The 8,489-nt window shown below is 36.9% G+C and overlaps 1 non-coding gene across 1 annotated transcript; it reads left to right on the top strand.

Moving 5' to 3' along the window:
• The first annotated feature begins 2,545 nt into the window (after positions 1-2,545).
• Positions 2,546-2,677, top strand: LOC133050267 (small nucleolar RNA SNORA69). Its single transcript, XR_009691581.1, has one exon. It is a non-coding gene; the product is annotated as a small nucleolar RNA SNORA69 (small nucleolar RNA).
• The last annotated feature ends 5,812 nt before the right edge of the window (positions 2,678-8,489 follow it).

Genomic DNA, 8,489 nt, shown 5'->3' with positions numbered 1-8,489 from the left:
TGCAGCAGCGTGGATGGACCTAAAAATTATCACACTAAGTGGAGCAAGTCAGACAAACGTCATATGATATCACTTACATATGGAATCTAAAAAAAAAGAACTTATATCCAAAACAGAAAGAGATTCACAGACACAGATAACAAACTTATGGTTACCAAGGAGTCAGGAGCTGGAGATGGGAGGATAAATTAGGAGTTTGGGATTAATATATATATACACATTATATATAAAATAGCTAAACAACAAGGACCTACCATACAGCACAGGGAATTATATTCAATATCATGTAATAACCTATAATAGAAAGAGTCTGAAAAAGAGCATATATATACATATATATATGTACAACTGAATCACTTTGCTGTACATCTGAAACTAATATCACACTGTAAATTAACTGTACTTCAATTTTAAAATATCTGTTTGAAAATTCATGATGACCTCATATGCATTAAAACTTCACTCTGAGCAATACAATTTTGAGAAGGAACTGCATCTTTCATGTACTTTATTCTGTGTGAGAGCTAAAAAAAATAGGATTACTTATCGACAGTGAAAATAATATGCAATTATTACAATGCTTCCCTGGTGGCTCAGCTGGTAAGGAATCCGCCTGCAATGAGGGAGACCTGGGTTCAATTCCTGGGTTGGGAAGATCCCCTGGAGAAGGGAAAGGCAACCCACTCCAGTGCTCTGGCCTGAAGAATTCCATGGACAGTATAGTCTATGAGATCGCAAAGAGTCAGACACAACTGAGCAACTTTCTCTAGGCACTATTACTATGCCAGACACATCATAAGTGTCCAATACAGTCTTATTGATTGACTGACATGTAAATGAACTGTGTGATTCTTTATGATATTTTATAGATTTGATAGTTCAGAAAACACATTACTCATTCAACAAATAAGCAAAAGACTAGCACCTAAATGTCCAGCTCAAATGTTCTGTCCATCCTTTGGTGTGGGTAAGAGGCTATTTAACTTAGATTTAACTGATCAGAGTTATGTACACTTGACCTTCTGAAACTCAAATAAAGCAGAATTAAGATACATACAAAACAGAAATGACAAGTCAATGTCCAACTCCCAAAATCTACACAAGGAAGCATTTTTAGTACTAAACTACCTGGTGTTCAAGTATCTACAGAGAGGGAAAAAGGGACCTGATCCTGGCCCTATAGGAGTTGTACACAAAATTCTAATCTCCGGAATCAAAACTGTTAAAAGATAAGGTAATTGTGATATACAAAGTTTAAAGATGAAAGCGCTTTTGGTTGAAGCTGACTGAACACATGATTGAAATGGATGCGAGGAGAGAAGTCAGGGAACTTGTTTACTTACCCTGACACAGGGAAGAATTTGTTGGGTTTTTCTAAGTGTTGTTTTGGTTTTATTTTGTTTCTGCCCTTTGGCGGTGATTTAATCACATCCAGTTCTTATGACCCCATGGACCGTAGCCTGCCAGGCTCCTCTGTCTGTAGGATTTCCCAGACGAAAATACTGGAGCGGGTTACCTGTCCTTCTCAGGGCACCTTCCTGAGCCAGGGGATGAACCTGGGCCTCCTGCGTCGCAGGTGGGCTCTTGCCTTACAGGCGGGCTCTTTACTGACTGAGCTATAAAGGAAGCATTTGTCCTTTAGTCTTTGTTTAATCCTCATACTCTGTTTTCAAGAAAGAATCTTTTTCCTAGAAAAAAAAGCTCACCAATTCAATATTACTAATTTATCAGAACTTGAAATGCCATCTGCAGGATATTAGATAATTATCCTTTTTAATACCAAATTTACATAGGCTGGCCAGTTTCTTGGTTACTTAAATAGTACGGCTACCCTTGGACAAAAACTCGCCTACATGAAAAACAGTTTTACTTTTGGTCACACTGCTCAGCCCAAATTGGAAAAAGTACAGAGAAATACTCTAATCACTGGCTTCCTGACATTGAGTAAATTTCATGAAATCCTAAGTGGTTATTCTGATATTTGAATAGGCAGCTATATAGACATTTCTGATAGACTCACTGGCACTTACTCTTGATCAGTACTGAATCAGTTGTTCACTGGCCAAACAGAAGCCACCCTATGAATTACGAATCTAAAGGGCTTTATAAAGAATTAGGGGCTTATACTTTTCTTAGAAGAAATGGGAGAGCAGAGGTCAGGGAAGCTTCCACCAAAAGTTAAGAGAGCTGCCTCTAAAAATTAGAGGGCTTGTCTCAGCTCAAAACACTAAAGCTACTGATAAAAGATTTTGCCCAGAAGATGCTGCAATTCTATAGTGTCTCTGGAAAGATCTGATGAACTGACTTTAAGTGAGTCCACTTAGCTGTGATTCTCAAGGGCTCAGCTCTTGAGAATATGTCCTTTCATGGGAAAGCTCAAATCTAGGACTCCACAAGAAAGAAGATTCTGGGAAATATAGCTCCCAGCTTCTTTACTTAAGTTCAGATGCAACTTTAAACAAGAGTGTCAGATCCCTGATGGACTGCAAATGGTACAACACAAGTCCCAGTCAAAATACGCTTCACTTTCTAAAATAACGCTCCTAAAGCAGGTTGCAATTACAGTGCTTTCTTTTGTGGAAGTACTGACATTATCCTGCTGAAAGAAAATGTGTTGATCGTTTTTTGATTTTGCCATTTATGGGGGTAAAATCATGACAGATTGACATAAACAGTTGATGGGAAAAAATAAAAAAAAAAAAAAAAGAAATAAAGAAAAAAAGAAAAAAAAAAAAAATAAAATAATGCTCCTGACAAGATATTACTATCTTAAAAGATACTACTTTAAGATATTCCTACCTTATTACTACCTTTACGTTCCATTTAAAAGTGAAGAGGAATCTGAGGAGAACAAAGAGTGAGAAACACACCATATTTTAACACTGGTTTGGAAATTAATAATGAACAATAGCATAGAAATGGTACTAAAAAGTTGAGAAGAAAAAGCAAGTCTGACTTCATTTAACCCGACACTTCATACTTATTGGATCAAAGAGCTCTTTTTCTTTTCACGGAACACTTAACAAAGTTCCGCAGTGAGTCTTATAAGCCCTCATTCTAACGGATGTTTTCAGCATCCTTCAAGATTGTTAATCAAACTATGGTTAAATGAAGCATACTAATGAATGAATTTATCTCTTCTCCCTTCTGACACTCTACTGAAATCATATTATTGGGATTTTTAAGGCATAAGCCCCCAAAACTAAAAGAACTAGAAAGAAAAACATCAGAGATGACAGATTTCAACAGTTTTGAAAGATGGATAATAAATGCCAAATTAGTGACTAGGGAATGTGCTTTAAGATATTCAACAATCAGCATGACCTGGGTAACAGCCAATCAGAAGGGAAACCAGGAAAGTTTAGAGCTAACTCTTGGTAGCTCCCCACTGGGCTAGACAGTAACACTTTCACTGATGGAGAGTGGAGAGCTGAAAGCCCCAGGGATATAATTTGGGGCTATGGGAGGTAGGGAATACTCAGTAGATGAGGGTTTGAAACTATTTATGAACTGATGCAGAAGCATTTCAGTTTTAACTGTTGATAAACCATTCCAGGAAGAAGGCATTCAGATCAGAGAGGTGAAAGCCTTAAACTTTGTATGTATAAAATACAGTCTGAGGCTGTATCACAGAGTTACTGTGACCGTAATAGAAGAAGTTCTATTGGCATATATGCTAGTGCTTTATAAGCTATAAAATGCTATCCACACATGTTATTTGTTAATTATCATTACTATGTTAATATTTCTCCTTTATAAGCTATAAAACACTAAACACATACTATTTATTATGTTAAATATTTTAAAATATGATAATATTTCTCCTACAAGTGCCAGCATGGTGCTTGCTTCCTAAAATCAGGAAGTTACTAGAAAATTCCATACCCTTTTTTCCATTTCCCCCACAAAGAATTGTTTCATGTTCACAAAGAAGAACAAAAAAGTATATTTACAGTGATAACTGATTTTCTAAGTGATTCCTCAAATGCATTCTCAGTAAACAAAGCTAATCTCTCTTAAACTGGCCCAGTAATCCTAATACCACTAGGATTCCTATCAGAATAAACTCCTACCTTCTGGAATCACCTTTCCTCAAATATTAGTAGCTGTTCCTCCACGGCCACCACCTTTCAGGCTCCTCCATCCATGGGATTTTCCAGGTAAGGATACTGGAGTGGGTTGGGATCTTCCCTACCCAGGGATCGAACCTGGATCTCCCACATTGTGGGCAGATGCTTTACCCTCTGAGCCACCAGGGAAGCCGTTCCCACATGTACGCACACAAATCATGTACCTATCTGCCATCTCTGCCTCTCCTGACTCTCAATAAATATGTGCTGGCTCTTTCTTCAACAAATACATGCCCCAGCAACTTTAAAGGGCTGCCCACAAACTAAAGAGTACTTTGAAAGGGTAGGGAGGGAAATCTTTGTTTTTCTTGCTTCACTCCTAAGCTTTCATTATTTTTTATTTATTTATTTATTTTTTTTAGTAGAAGATCCCACTACCCAGGATTCTTGACTTTACTCTGAAAAATTACAGGAAACATGAACATTGCTATTTAGCTAAAGATTGTTAAGGCTGAATACTTGACATCTTCTCAATATTAAGTAACAATAGCTTATATACATCATTAGACATTTCTAGCTACTTGTAGAAGGACAACTCAGGTAAGAGTTTAAGTAGGCTGCTGGTTGAAACCGAAGTCTGTTTTATTGTCCTTTGGATTCATGTGTTAATTTAACCTCAATAACTCTGTTAAACACTAAACAGAATTCTTTCTCTCCTTTTTTTCTTTTTTTTTTTTTTTGATCTTTTAAAATTTTATGATTATACTTTGGCCACACTGACCTCTCACAATCCTGCCATCTCCCAGCTTAAAACACAAGATGCCACTGAACTATTTATTGTCTATGCTTTCATATCCATGGACCAATTGCCCCTTGAGATTTTTTAAAACTTTATTACAAGGGATTGGCTGATGAAGCAAGTTCAAAGTACATAGGACAGGCGATCGGGAAGGGAGAATGACCCACTGGCTGGAATCCCATGAGCATGGGCTAAAGCTCTCTGTTGACAGGCAGGGGTCAGGGAAGAAGATCCAGCACAAAGGGAGCAATTACAGAGCCAGAAGCTGTGCGGAGCCCTGGCTTTAAAGAAATCTTAAATATTCTTTTAAAGGGTTTCGCTCAGATTAAGTTAGGCCCACCCCACTTTCTCTTTATTTATTTAAAGTCTAGTGATTAAGGGACCTTAACCACATCTGCAAAATCCCTTCACAGCAGCACCTGGATTAGGGTTTTCATTAACTGGAAGAAATATGCATATGCTACAAAATGACCACTGTCTTCCTAATCTCACAAGAGGATATCCTTTAAAACCTGCCCTACACACACACATATGCAAGAGAGAAGTCTGGGGACTATAGTTCACTGAAGCCAAATTACCATCAAAAAGCCGTAAGACTGAACACGTGATATGTAGGACATAGACAACACAATTGCTCCTCTTACAGAAAGAACAAAGGCTTACGTAAATAAAATAAATTTCTATCTCCCCCAATGCCTGGCTCTGTGCTATATACATAACAAATACATAATAAATACCTGAAGGAATAATTGGTGGTCTCAGCTAATTTCTACCCAATTTGCCTATGACTGATCTGAGCACTGAAGATGAAGTACTGATCGATGATTTCACTGATTGGCCTGCATAAGATGATATCATAGGAAGCAAGATTTGAGTTAATGGCAATATGTTAATATTAATATATAGTAAATAATAATAATATATAATATTAATATTTTAATTTATTAATATTAATAATAAATAATAAAATTTTATTATATAAAATAAATATAATATATAATAAAACAATAATATTGTTTTCATCAGTTCTTTTTCTATTAAATACACACTAAATGGGTCTTTCTGAAAACAGTACAAAAATGCTCTTATTGTGTTTAATTTATTATATTTAATGGAAACAGGATATTTCAAACTCATAGTACAAGCAATCATTAAGAATTATCAGAATACTTGAAGAAATAGCAATAACTCATCCTTTGAGGTCAATGGTATAATTTACTCATTCATTCAATAAATATTTATCAAGTATCTTTTGTATGCTATCACAGTACCATGTGCTGGAGATACAGCCAAGTTCAAAACAAAATTCCTACAAATACAGAGGACACATTTTGTGGAATGTGACAGAAAATAAACACGTGACTAGTTTAATATACAAAAACATCAATTCATCCAGGCAGATTCAATAACTCTGGACCTGAAATTTCTCATGGCTCTAATTTTTAAAAAATAAAATAATACACACAAAATCAATGAATACAAAATCAAATACACATTGCCTGTGCACACTATCAATGATGACCTGGGTTAGAAATTTCAAACATTTCATATAGTATACCACAGAGGGTACATCTTAACATTAACAGGGCAAAGAAAAGCATCCATGGATTTGCCCTAAGATAATTTCCCAATTTCCCATAGTAGTGAGAGTACATGTGTTTAGTAAGAAATCTATGCCTTTCAAAGTTAATATACATTATACGTACACAAAATTCCCTATCATTTTTCAAATGCAACTTTTCTATGATTTAATATTAATAACAAAAAATCAGAGGTAATTTCATGGTAAATACAAAAAAAATTGGAGGTAATTTCATGGTAAATACTGAAATTCTAATATCTCATTGTGTTCCAGTGGGTGACTAAACTGGTACCATTGAAAGAAATGTCTTACCTGTGCTAATAATGAAAATTCAAAATTCTTCACAATAGGTTTATTCAAGCTGAGTAATACTAATATATTTTTTCTTTTAAAGATATGTTTATCAAAAAAGAAATAATCACCTTTTCTTAAATCAGTATGAAGAGCTTATACACACAATGAGTCAGTTCAGTTTAGTTCAGTCGCTCAGTCATGTCCAGCTCTTTGTGAGCCCATGGACTGCAGCATGCCAGGCCTCCCTGTCCATCACCAACTCCCAGAGTTTACTCAAACTCATGTCCATTGAGTTGGTGATGACATTCAACCATCTCAACCTCTGTCTTCCCCTTCTCCTCCCACCTTCAATCTTTCCCAGCATCAGGGTAATTTTCAATGAGACAGTTCTTCGTATCAGGTGGCCAAAGTATTAGAGTTTCAGTTTCAGCATCAGTCCTTCCAATGAACACCCACGACTGATCTCCTTTAGGATGGACTGGTTGGATCTCCTTGCAGTCCAAGGTTCTCTGAAAAGTCTTCTCCAACACCACAGTTCAAAAGCATCAATTCTTCGGTGCTCAGCTTTCTTTACACTTCAGCTTTCACATCCATACATGACTACGGGAAACACCAGAGCTTTGACTAGATGGACTTTTGCTGGCAAAGTAATGTCTCTGTTTTATAACATGCTGTCCAGGTTGGTCACAACTTTTCTTCCAAGGAGCAAGCATCTTTTAATTTCATGGCTTGCTGTCACCATCCACAGTGATTTCAGAGCCCAAAAAAATAAAGTCTGTCACAGATTCCAATATTTCCCATCTATTTGCCACAAACTGATCAGACCAGATGCCATGATCTTAGTTTTCTGAATAGTGTTTTAAGCCAACTTTTTCACTCTCCTCTTTCACTTTCATCAAGAGGCTCTTTAGTGTTTCTTCACTTTCTGCCATAAGGGCGGTGTCGTCTGCATATCTGAGGTTATTTCTATTTCTCCCAGGAATCTTGACTCCAGCTTGTACTTCATCCAGCCTGGCATTTCACATGATCTACTCTGCATACATGTTAAATAAGCAGGGTGACAATATACAGTCTTGACGTACTCCTTTACCTATTTGGAACCAGTCTGTTGTTCCATGTACAGTTCTAACTGTTGCTTCTTGACCTCCATTCCAATTTCTCAGGGGACAGGTCAGGTGGTTTGGTATTCCCATCTCTTGAAGAATTTTCCACAGTTTATTGTGATCCACACACTCAAAGACTTTGGCATAGTCAATAATGCAAAAGTAGATATTTTTCTGGAACTCTCCTGCTTTTTTGATGATCAAATGGATGTTGGCAATTTGATCTCTGGTTCCTCTGCCTTTTCTAAATCCAGCTTGAACATATGGAACTTCACGGTTCACGTACTGCTCAAGCCTGGCTTGGAGGTTTCTGAGCATACTTTGCTAGTGTGAGATGAGTGCAATTGTGAGGTAATTTGAGCATTCTTTGGCATTGCCTTTCTTTGGGATTGGAATGAAAACTGACCTTTTCCAGTCCTGTGACCACTGCTGAGTTTTCCAAATTTGCTGGCATATTGAGTGCAGCACTTTCACAGCATCATCTTTTAGGATTTGAAATAGCTCAGCTCGAATTCCACCACCTCCACTAGCTTTGTAGTGATGCTTCCTAAGGCCCACTTGACTTCATGTTCCAGGATGTCTGGCTCTAGGTAAGTGATCTCACCATCGTGGTTATCTGGATCGTGAAGATCTTTTTTGTA

This window comes from Dama dama, chromosome 31 (assembly GCF_033118175.1).
Source record: "Dama dama isolate Ldn47 chromosome 31, ASM3311817v1, whole genome shotgun sequence".
Classification (NCBI taxonomy): Eukaryota; Metazoa; Chordata; class Mammalia; order Artiodactyla; family Cervidae; genus Dama; species Dama dama.
The sequence above is the reverse complement of the archived record's forward strand: the minus strand, read 5'-3'. Positions and strand labels throughout refer to the sequence as shown.